We start from the raw sequence: 12,044 nt of genomic DNA on the forward strand, positions 1-12,044 counted from the left end.
AGGTCTGATGTGCTGAAACACATCAGCATTGGCTCGTGCAGAGGCAGCAGGGGCAAGGCTAAGTTGGAAAATCTCTGTCATCAAGAGTCATCAAGTACATTAAGTGTTGCAGTGGCTCCAGGGAGACCTGGCTGTGATAATGAAATCTCCATCTTTACATTCTTTTTAGGAAATCCTGCTAGGTACTACTAGATGCAACAACTTTATGGGTCCATCTAGCCCGTGGTTTGCACTGTCAGCTCTAGAAACCCCAGGATAAGTCCATGATATGGTCCAGTGGCTGTGTTGGGAAGGATGATGGCAGATGCTCCATCACACCAACCCTCACTTCAAAACAATGTCTGCTGCAGCTACTTGGAGAACAGATCAAACACAAAGGTCATACATATGAAAAAAAACAATTATTGGTGTCCCCCAGGTCATGGGGTTACCTGTGGTGCCTGGACAGGCTGTTGGCACCTGGCATCCTGATGGCTTTTCTTCCAGCAGTGGAGAGCATGAAACAGCAAAATGATTCTCCTGATCCTCTGCTGAATTTTCACTGGTCACTCCTCACCATCATCAAGTGTTTTAAATAAAAGTGTTTAAATATACATTTTGGATTTGTACTACTGGAATTTTTAAGTGGACAAGGGCATAGTTTTCTCCTTACAAGGGAGAAATGTCATCTTTTAGCTCAAAATGAGTTTTCAGTGCCAGGTTACAAAGTGCAGGTAATGAAATATGCAGACTTTTAGCAATGGTAACAAAAGCTTGGTGAGCCTGCATGTTCTCAGGGAGGGAAGCCTTTCTCATCAGGTCAAATACACTTGGCAAAGGAAGGGAAATCTTCTGGGAGCTTCTGCTGATCTTGTGACAGAACAATTCAGAACATATCCTTGGGGACAGTTCTGGGCATTGCTAGAAATCCCATTCAAACCTGACTCTTTTTGAAGCCAAGCAGTGTGTTAAAGCCTACTGCATTTCCAGATCCCTCTGTGAGGGCTCACAATACTTTTGATCTGCAATTTTCCCTTTTTTTATTATGGTACTGCTGAAAGGGCAGGGCAGCATCCTAGAGGGGACTAGAGAGCGTGTGGAAGGTGACACCTGAGCACTACTGGGAAGTCTCTGTTGCTTACCTGCTGTGAAATGTCTGAAGTTTATTCTGTTCACACACACTGCTGAGAAGAGTGAAGGGTTTCCTCTGGAGGTTTTAGCATTCTGTAAGTAGAATCAATTGATTTTTAAATCATGGTGATGCAAGTTGAAAGCCAGCTGGGATGGATTTTATTTAACTTCCCTCTTTAAATAGCTCATGATGTTTCAATACTTGCCTTTTTATCAGCTCACCCACGTTAATGACTTGTGTATCTGTAACTTCTGTCTTTGAACAAAAAATAAATAGCTGATAGGAAGGGCTAGAAAAAGATACTGGCCAATGTCTGGTGCAGAGTGTCAGTGTTACAGACTCCTAACCCAAGGAAGGCACAAAAACCTCAGCTCATCAGGTGCCACCAGGACATTTTGCCATTCTTTCCAGTCTTCTCACAGCTGATTTCTCCTATGGTCAATGTCTTTGGGGCTGTCCATAGCAACATGCTCAGCACTGCACTGTTGTTATCTCACAGTAACCCTGCACACCTCTATAATACCCAAGCTGGGAAAGGCAAGGTCACCTCTGATACAGGCATGGCCAACGAGGACTTACAGACACTAAACTCAGATTTCTTCAAGCCGTTTCATTTTATTGGTCAGACATGGTTTTATTTCCACATTTCTCACTCTTGGGAACCCTCCAGGTTTCATAGTGCAGAAGTCTGTGTAAAATGTAATGATACAGCACTCCCAGTGTGGCTGTCTGTCGATTTTGTTAACCTTGCAAGCTGCAATTAAGACGCAAGACAGGGCTTGAAGCACATTATCATATACCCAGTTCTGCATTTCCCTCTCGTCCTCTTTAAAATCCAAACACACCCTTCACCTCTTTCTTGGTTAAATCCTGGGATTTTTTTGGAGGGGAGATTCTCAGCATGTAAGAGTTCAGCATTTCAGTCAAAGTGTCTTGGACTGACATTTGGCCAGGTCTTCTTCCAAAAATTTCTTTACAGAAAGGTAGATTTTCCCCTACGCCCAATGGATCTCAGATCAGAGAGGTGGCACTTCAGGTGGGAAGCTGGGTCCAACCCTGACCCACAGAAAGTGCAGCACAGCTCCATGATGCCCCTGCTTCTTTACCAGCCTTGTGAGTGCTGGTTCCAGCCACTCACAGACATTTCTTGGAGACCCTGCTGTAAGCAACATAACTTTACTGGCAACTTAATGTTTTTGGACAGGAAATATATATTCTTTTTGCTTCAACTGAATGGGAAACTTAAAATCCCAAGAAAGGAAATAAAGTAATTCTAGATCAACAGAGAGAAATACACAGTAAAAACTTTAGTATGTTGTGCAATAAAAAGAGCCCTCATGCCTTGTAAATACAGGCACTTTATCATGAGCACACAGCCAGCCCTCCAGTATCCACAGGCTGCTCAAAGGGCACATGGCTGAGCAGGTCTGAAGCCACTGAAGCTGCCATTGTGTGTGTCCCTTTTAATTGGCGAGATATATTGGACTGAGAATGACTGAGAAGAGCCATTGCCATTGCCCTGAACCTGTGTGTACTGAGGGATGCAGAGCAGAGAAGCCTTCACTGGCTCTGCATGGCTCTGGCTTATGTTTAAAACCAGTAGCAGCCATTCCCATCACCCTGGGCTGCACAGAAATCCCTCTTCCACTGCTGGTGGCACACAGGTTGTCTGGAGAGGTGGCTGTAAAGTGGTGGTTGGAACAGCTTTGTGTGGAGAACTGCAGAAATATTTGCAGAAGTCAGGGCCTTTGGGGCTTGCAGGTTTTCTTTGCTATATAGACAAGTAGTCATATAGTTCAGTGAAAGTTGGCTGATCCTGTCACACTTTGTTAGAGGATGGCCTGGGACAGACATGGGGAGAAAAACCTATGCTGATAGACAATGCCTGCTTTCCTTCAGAAATGAAGCAAGAAATCTTCCCAGCACACATATGCTGACTGTGAGCTGCTCTGGGTATATGTGAGATGAGAATGGTGGTCTCCAAAGTCAAACCAAGAGCAGGATGCTGAGGGCTGTTAAGATATGAATTCATCAGTAACCCAGCCTGAATTTTGTGTATTTCCATTATTTCTTTTTTCAGTCTTCAGTCATCATCTCCTCCTTTGAGGTTCCTTTTCCCAGCCAAAGCATCCCAGGAAAGCATCAAGCCAAGAATGTCTGCATACCCAACAAGGTGCTTGCAGGGCTGCTGACACTGGGCTGCAAGACCATGGTCCACCTCTTCTCTGGAAAAAGTACCACCAGGATTTTGTGAGATAATCTATTTCTGTACACCACAGAAACATAGGAATTAGGTACTGAGTTGCAAGTAAGAGTTACAAACTGCCACACTTTTTCTGGCCTTGTTTACAAACCAGAAAGGAGCTGATCTGAACAGATTTCTCTTTGCTCCCCTAAAGCTCCCATTCCTCCTTCAAAACACTTTTCCAAATTTCTTTGGAGAAACAATACCTCCAGATAAGGTAGTAGAGAATATATAGTGAAATATGAGAAATATGAGAAGATTCCTGGGGAATCCATCACATTGTCACACTCCCAGTTCACATTGTTGCCTCAGATTCCCTTTGTTCCCCTCCATCATCCCACTACCCTCCCCCTTTGTTCTTCTTCTTTTTCACTTCCCACTTTCACGTTCATTTTGGCTTCCCTTCAGCCTTTTAATACTATATCCATCCCTTGAATTCACTGGAGTTTGACATTCTGTTTCATGAGTCATGGCTGCAGATAGAGTATGAAGCGGATCAAATCCTACAAACTTGTTTTTACAATTCCCTTAAACTGATTTGAGTTCATGCTCTTTTTTTTGCCCTTTGCAGACTATTTCTCCACACACATCCCCCCAGTGATGATAGAGTAAATACATGTATGCATTATACATGGTGATGACCGTATGCCAGAGATGAAGAGGACAAAAAACTTATTTTCCCCAATTAACTTCGTTTTTACTGAAAGTGAGGAAATTCAGTGGTAGCAAACTGAGTGTGCAGGTACATTTACATCTTTTCTAGTGAAATAACACATAGCAGAAACACTGAATAACCAACACTTCTCTGACTAAAAATTGTTTTCCCCACTTTTTCTTCTGTCATTCTTTGTTGAACTCTCCTATAGTAGGAACAATGCTGGTGCCCAGAGAATTGCACACTCACAAAACAGCTAAACTGTGCATACACCACCACTTCACTTTGGTATTTAGTCACCTTCAGGAATTGTTCCTAAGCTTGTACATGCTACAAAGAACATTAGTCTTTAAATAACTTCCTGCTATGATGGTATGAGATGATTAGGTTGGCAAAGATTTCTGTTGTGGTGTCATCATAATTTTCATTAGTACAGTGAATTGTGGCAGCTTGTTCTCTGCTCAAATTGATGTGATTACTACTCTGAAATCCTGGCACATCTCACTAACACCTGACATCTGGAAGAGAAAGGTGAGAGGCAAAGCAAGCTCTCAAAGTTGTTGTGTGATGCACATTGACAGTCTGCTCATTTGTTCCACCAGCTCCTGCAACCAAGGGTAAATGGCCTTAGTTGGGCAGCAGAGCTAATGCAATTCTTGCAGTTACAAAACAAATAGCTCTGGAGGGTAGTGATGGAAAATATCATCAAACAATGCATTGTGCTGAATAGGCAGCAACTGGAATTAGCAGCAGGTACCTATTTAAACTAAGGTAATGTGTCAGAAGGGGGTAAATGAGTTGGAGACTTATTTTAAAAAGAATAAAAAGCACGTGTCAAGTGTACATGTGTACAAAGTGTACACCAAAATGAAGGCTTACATCAGAACATAAATTATTTTTATAGCTTCTTAAATGGAAGATTACTGTACAAGCAAAACTGCAAAGGGATGAATTTCTAGCTCACTAGCAAAGGGCAAACTCTGGCCCTTGAATAATCCCAGCCTGTGGCAGGCTGGTTCTGTTCAGGAGATGTTGCTTCTGCTGTTCAGGAGCTTTGCAAACACAGACTGGTGCAGCCCACATCTGCAGAAGCAAAGGGGGAGACAGATGTACCTGCACTCTCTGGTGTGGGTACAGCTCAGCTGGATGACGTGACCTGGATGGGAACAGTCACCTCTCCATCCTTGTTCTCCCTTTAAGGGAAGGCAGTGACACTGCCAGATCAGCTTCCACACTGCAGCTGCCTGCAGCAGCCCTCTGGGGAGGGGGTGGCATCAAGGGCTGCCCAGTGAGGCCAAGGATGCTCACACTGGCCCTGACCATGACCCTTGACAGCCTGCAGTTCCCCAGTGTGCATCCAACACTGCTGATAAAAAATGGCACTGTCAGCCTGCTCCTCTTTGTACCTGGCATTTAATACTGCAAGAGGAGCCTCTAAGAACAAGGTAAGTTCACAGAGGAAGTGAGTTTTCCTCTCATTATAGAGAAATCCTTTTTCTGCAACATTAAGCCTCTCACCAGCAGCTCAAAATGTAGACTGCTGGCAATGTTTTCCTGTGCAGATGTATATATTCCAGCAGTCATCACTGGTAATGAATCTTTCCACAGAGATCTTGTTCCCTACAGAGTCAGCAAGCCCCACGCTCTGCCAGCACTGTGAATGTCCAACAAGAAATTCTGATTTGCACTTCCACCATTAAGCTTCTATTTCCAGCCCTGAAAGTTATCCTGGGTGACATTAGGCAGCCAGGCTCCATAAAACAGAGTAGGCAAGGCTGTCAGATCACTGCCTTGGCAGAATAATCTGCTTTGACACTGAGGTAACCACTGTATGGGTAAATCCAAGCCCTGACCCAGCCAGTGACAGGCACGAGTGTGAAACTCGTGCAAATTAAGGATAGGCTTGAGGCAATGGGGTTGTCACATCCACAGGACACTGTGTCCTGCCATATCCTCCCTCAGCACTGCCACCTCAAGACCTGGGGACCCCTGGATGTGCCATGCATGAGACACCACTGCCTGGGGCTTGGCCAGCACCATGGATCTCCAAGCAAAGCCTAAATGCCTGAAACTCTATGAGGCAAAGCCCCCAAAACCCAGTGATGTGGTCTCTCAAAGGTATCTTAGGCTACTGGCAGCAATTGTGCCTGTGTTGGGCTGTGGTGCAGACACCAGGGAGGCTGCAAAGGGCCTTGGAAGTGCATCCAGTCTTTAGCAAAGTTTATGTGCTTGTAGAAAAAACACGTGCAACTTTCACAGCTGTTTATCCAACTTTTGTTACAACAGAGTGAGCTCATGTGGCTGCCATTATCAGAGATATTTTCTACATAGCAACCTATTAAACATTTAAGAAAGTAACCAAAATCCATTCATCACCAGCATATTTCTTACTACTGTGCCAGTCAAGGAATACTTCAACACTTACTTTAATGGATTGCTCAGCTCTGAAGGATTTTAAGGTTAAAGGTCTTGCAAGACTCTTTTCATAAGCTTTCTGAAATCTAATCCATCACTCATTTCCATATGTCTTGCACAGCACTAGGCTAATGTAATGCATCACCACATAAATCCCTCTCTAATAAAATTATCCCAGGTATTACAGAAATTCAAAGCATTGTTCTTAACTATGTGCACCTTTCTCAAACGTCTCAGTAGTTGAGACATAAGCCTAATGTGCTCAAGATTTTTTTTTCTTTAATGATAGCTGGAAAAGGAAATTTAAGGTGACATCTGGTAGCTTAGCTTTTCATGTCAGCAAATGTGAAAGACATTTTTTTTTTTAATGACAGCTTTTAGTAGAACAACTAACTTTTCACTCTCATGTGCCCAGATTCAATTTTTCGTCCCAGTTCCAGTGTGTTTCACCCCACAAGCCAACTTGCTTCCTCTAACATCATGTATAACACTAATGTGGCTGCTTTACTTTTTCACCATTGATTTCCCCAATTAATTACAATCTTCTCTGCTACTCAGGATGTACAACTGCCAGCCTAAGCATCAACAATACCCTGATTCTGATATGTCCCTTGTTGGTTATCCAGCCATGGTCTCCTGCAAAGGAACAGGGAATGGTGTTGTCCAGCTAATGCTGGGTACACACAGCTCTATGCTTGGCTAAGACCAGACAGCTTTTTGTCTTCTCTATCCTTGGTTTTCGAAGAAATTTCATATAAATGGTGAGAGAAGAGCAACATGAGAAGCCAGACCAGGTCTACCATGTTATATGTGAGGGGAAAGTTTGTGTAGCAATGCAAAGTCTAAGAGAAACAAGCAAAGTTTTCATTTTTTCAAGAAGTATAAGGAAAGCTTGAAACTACAATCCAGTTAGCACCTCACAAATTTAATACAACACCTGAAAGAATATAGAAGATAAACAAACTGGAAATGAAGCCTTTCCTATTGGGAAATAATCTGGTGATGGAAAAAGTCTCAAATGTGAAGTCATATGCAATGACAGTAGCAAGAGAAATCATATCAAAACCTGCAGCAAAAAAAAAAAAAAAAAAAAAAAAAAAAAAAAAAAAAGGCAAGAAAAAAGATACACTGCATGAAGTGAGCAGTGATTCAGACAAGGAGATTGCAAATATTTGACATTAATCCAACTAAACAGCAGAAATAAATTCTGTATATTAAACTACCTTCAGATGCAAGAACCATGGAAAGCAGCACAGGGAGGAGAATCTGCAAGAGGTTCCCTGCAGGGAGTTTGGGGAACTTCCCCAGGAAAAATCAATAGTCTGTAATCCAGCTGTAGCACATCTGCTCTATCCCAAAGCCTCTTGTAAAGCAAAGCTGAACCAGCAGTTCAGAATTAAAGGTGGCTGCAGAAAGCAAAGGCAGACATAAATTTAAAGAGAAACCAAGGGCCCCAGAAACCATCTTTTAAGAGATTTGTTGTTTCACATGTCACCTTAAAGTCCTTGGATACTGTCATCAGTACAGCTGCACTGTACATGAAAGGAATACAAAATTCACCTTGGGCTGGATAAGTAGCACCTATTCACGGCTGCTCAGTGTTTCTGGGCACTAAGATATTTCAGGTGTTTCTGAACTTATGAAGTCCCCAGGCATCTGGGCTCTTGCCCTCAGTAGCAGTGAAGGTGGTTACTTTCTGAAAAAAAGCTGTGTTGGGGCTTGCAATGGGGCCAGCTCTCCCCACAAGGTTAATTAGTCCAAGTCCCATAACAATTCTAAAAGTTCTAAGCTTCCAGGTAGATTTCTCATGCCAGTGTGTTTCCAGTAAGAATTTTATTTACAGAATAGCATTAAAAAGAAGATTGGCATCACATTATTAAACTGGTATTGCTGAGAATGATGTGAACAGAATTCTGCCTCGTGGCCATAAATTATTTACACCAAACCCACCTCCATTCCTCCCTCTCTACTGCTTCTTCCGTGCTGCCATTTCTTCCTGAATATTTAAGGTAGAGTCTGCTCTCACCTCTTGTTCAAAATCAAGCACAGGAACACTACCATGTGTAGTATTTAACATACAGCACACTGACATGCAATGAATGCTGGCAATGGATGGATACAACACTGGTTTCTTTGGGAAAAGGTATGTGTAAGGCTTCTTTGGGGTGTGTAGCTCCACATAACTTTTTGTTTGTATAAATCTCACTGAATCTTTAAAACACCTGGAAAGTAAATTCAAATATTCGAGCCCTGTAACAGCCTTTCCTTATTTAGCTACAGGAATGTCTGATGGGGCAGGATTTAAGTTGTGGTGATGCCATCAAATGTGAAGGGCAGCTGGTTGGCTTAACCTCTTGTCACAGTTTAACACTGGCCTGGCAATTAAACCGGATAACAGACGCTCTCTATTAATCTCTCTCTCCTCCTTGATAAAGAAAGGAGAGAGAATAAGGGAGAGAGACTGATGGGTTGGAAACTAAACTACACAACTTTAATGAAACAGTAATGATAAATAGGAAAAATTACTAAATATATACAAATATACAGGAAAATGGAAACCACATTCCTCCCCCTTTCCCCCAATAACTCTCACGTCACCACCGAGGCTGCAGGGCAGCCCTGGGAAAGTCCAGGCTGGACTCCTGGAGTCGGCAGCAGTTGGGAACCGGAGGCAGGAACACACAGATATGGGCTGGAATGGATCAGGACCACAGGCAGAGGAACGGACAGGATCCTTCCAGGATGCCGGGTGAAGGAAGGGAAGCAGGAAATCAGGAAATCCGGAAATCTGGCTTGGCCCTCGTGATCCCTCAAATTTATACTGAGTATGACGTGTATGGGATGGAATACTCTGGTCAATTCTGGCATCTATCTTGTCTGTTCCTCCCCAAAGGAGGGCTCAGGTGGGACCTCTTTATCCTCCTGGATGGTAAAATGTTCTCATCAGAGCTGAGCAGTGTCCTTGGCTCTGCACACCAGTCTCTAGCAGTAACTATAAACATCAAGTGTTATCAATCCTAGAAGCACACACTGTCTGAGAAACTTGCTGTTAATTTCAGCAAGTGCAACTACTTAAAGAGACTTAGCTGAAAGCAAAAGTACAAGACAGAAAATCACCTTTATCCTGGCCCAAACCAGGACACCTCTAATGGGAGATTCCCCATCCCAGAGCACACATGTGAGCAGTGGCTGAGCCTTTCTGAGAGCTTCCCTTGGTACCAGGGCCTCCTTGGGATTTTGCCTTTCACAGCAGGGCAGTAGGACTGTCTGCAGCTTAACCAGAGATGACAGCAGAGCTCATTCCTCCATGGATGTGCTGATCCTGCTGACAGAGCTGGCAGCAAAAGATATTTCAAGAAAAGCCTGAATGAGGACACCAGGTTATTTGCTTGGTTATTGAAGTAACACCTCACTGCTTGCAGGGCTGTGTATTATGCCATAATTAAACCTTCTCAAGCACTGGATACATAAAGTAAATTCTGCATAGATATGTTTGTGTGTTCTTCTCATTGTGACCTCTTGGGTATATTCCTGGCATAAGACAGGGTTGTTAAAAACACAGTAATCTGTCTGTTCCCAGTGCCTGGAGGGTTTTCATTGCAGAGCTACTAGAAGATGCATATGATGTAGGAGGGACAGGGATACTGGGGTTATTACTAGCACCTGCCTTTGCCATGCAGTTTTTTAGCAGAGCACCACCCATGCAAAAGCAATCTCTATCCTGCTTCTAGGTGAGGTATTAGAAATAATTCAGCCTGCAAATTAAGGATAGGCTTGAGGCAAAGAGGTTGTCACACCCACAGGACACTGTGTCCTGCCATATCCTCCCTCTGCCTGCTGTACCTGAGCCCATAGGACTGCAATGTCCCCTGGACTAAGGCTCTGCTTCCCCCCTTGTCAGAGCTGGGTGGAAATGGGATTGGCCCAGGGTAATGCTAAGAACAGCAAGAGGGATGCTGAATGTCCTCAAACTCCTCAGCCTCAGCATGATTTATCCACAGCACAATCTGCAAGTCCTCTGTGCCAGTTTCCTGGCATAAAGAGCTATCCAGTGCCAAAGGGCTTTCAGAGAGATGGACCAAAGTGTGTAAAGCCTTCTGGGGCCTTGCTCACCAGTCTCTGGGCAGCAACAAAACTGGGCACCCCAGAGCCCTGGCTCTGCTCCAGCTGAGCCTTTGCTGGCACCCTGCACCCCAGAGCAAATGGGAGCTGGCACCAAAGCAAATGCATTAGTGCAGACTGCTAGCAGCATGTTCTCTCTATTATAACTGAGATGTTTGAAAAATATCCCTGTTTTTGTTTACCAGAATGCTGTCAAGAAAACAGGGAATTGAGGGGAGCATCGTATGGGGAATAATGACTAAATTTAGTGGCTAAATGTTCTTTTCATTACAGCTACATTAGGATTATTAGGTGTTCACAGTGCAAGAGGAATTTTCTGTCCTCTCTCAGTTCTTCACTACTGACATTAATTCAAAACCAGACCCATCCCTCCCTCATAAGGTCTTACATCTTTCATTTTCCTTCCCTGTTGTAGTCTGTGAGACTTGGCATGCTCCCTGGCATGCTTCAGATGATTTTTAAAACATCATTAAAATGTAGCCATGGATAATTAATACCCATGGATATATTTTATGTGCATAGGTTTCACACCACAGGGGCCACCTTCCTCACTACACACCACCTAAATACAGAAATCTTCACCTGTAAGGCAGTCAGACAAATTGTCAAGTTAGAGCATCTCTTGAGCATTGATCTGTGCAGTCATGCAACATGCTTCACATCTGGAAGCATCTGGAAAAGGGGCAGAGAGCCTGCCTTTCAGAAAAGGGAGAAAGAACTCCTCTGACTCTGAAGGACAGAAAGAAAAAGAGTGGGCGAGGGCAAATGGTGCTCAGGGAAATAATAACTCAAATTTAGGAAGCAAGAACCTTGGAGGAAGTAGAAAATTGAGCTCGGATAATTTTCCAATTCATTAACTATTGAAATGGCACAAATTCCACATCTGGACCTGGCTTTGTGAAAATGCATGATTGAGTCACATTGAAATCTTGCTGCCTAAAGCCATCCCTCTCTCTAACCAGACTAGGAAGCCCATCCCTCAGTGACACAGTTGCTCAGCAGTGTTTTCCCACTGCAGACATTCCTACCAAGCAGGTCCAGGTTGCCCGTCCAAGATTTACCACCAATTTTTTGAACCCACCACTGCTTTACAAAGCCATGGCAGATCACATTACTGCATGCCCTGAAACCCTGGAGGTAAGGAAAAAAACATTATCTGCCTGCAAAGAACTAACTTAGCTTAGAAATACTGCTGCTCTTGCTCTTCTATCACATCCAGAGGATCTGGAAATGCTGCAGTGTGGCAGTGTTGGGCAATGAGAAAGAGGCCCAGAGCTACAATCTGTGTGGAGATTGCAGGCTGCTAAATTGTGCAGCATCTCCAGGATTTCTGACAGCTCAAAAAGTTTGTTGCCGGGAGGGCCAAATGGAAAAAAAGAAAGAAAAAAAAAATTAGTCACTCTCAGTCACTCATTTAGTCACCCTCAATCCATATTTAGGCACATACATTGCCCACATTCCAGCTGGGACAGACAGGATTTTAGTTCTAAAGAACT

Source organism: Calypte anna, chromosome 4 (assembly GCF_003957555.1).
Source record: "Calypte anna isolate BGI_N300 chromosome 4, bCalAnn1_v1.p, whole genome shotgun sequence".
In the NCBI taxonomy this organism is placed as follows: Eukaryota; Metazoa; Chordata; class Aves; order Apodiformes; family Trochilidae; genus Calypte; species Calypte anna.